We start from the raw sequence: 616 nt of genomic DNA on the forward strand, positions 1-616 counted from the left end.
ATATGAAAATCCATTTTTATTTAGTTAAATATTTTCTGTAGAAATGTGTATAAAGTAACCTAAGTACACTCTAAGTATCATCCTCTTTATCTGTCTTTGAAGACAAAATGAAGTAATTTTAATGTAAGATGCTAGAAGCATAGTTATTTGGAGCAGGCAATAGCAAGTGCGACAGGATTACTGAGCTACTATTTCCCCCTCAGATCCTGTAAGAGGGAAAGAAAATGAAGAAAACAGAAACAGCTTAACTCACCTAAACTCAAACCACTGCATTGCCTCTTAGCCACTGAGTGTTTTGGGATGAAAGACTGAAGATTACATCAGTACAATAAAAGCTCCCTCTATCATAAGCAGTACACTATTCACCCCCCCCCCCCCGCCCAAAACCCCAAAGAAACAAAAAAGGAAACCCACCAAAAACCCCGCAGATTTAGCCCAGCATCAGAGGCAGTAGAAGTTAGAAAGGTAGAGGTGTAGAGTATGAGGAAAGAGAGGGAAGGGTTAAAGGCATTATCGCATCCATTAGAAGGAAAAGTTGTAGCAATACAAGCACAGTAGACTTCTCTTCCCCCCCCCCCCCGCCCCCCTCCTTTTCTTTCCCCTACTCCTCTCTTCC

This window comes from Molothrus aeneus, chromosome 1 (assembly GCF_037042795.1).
Source record: "Molothrus aeneus isolate 106 chromosome 1, BPBGC_Maene_1.0, whole genome shotgun sequence".
Lineage (NCBI taxonomy): Eukaryota > Metazoa > Chordata > Aves > Passeriformes > Icteridae > Molothrus > Molothrus aeneus.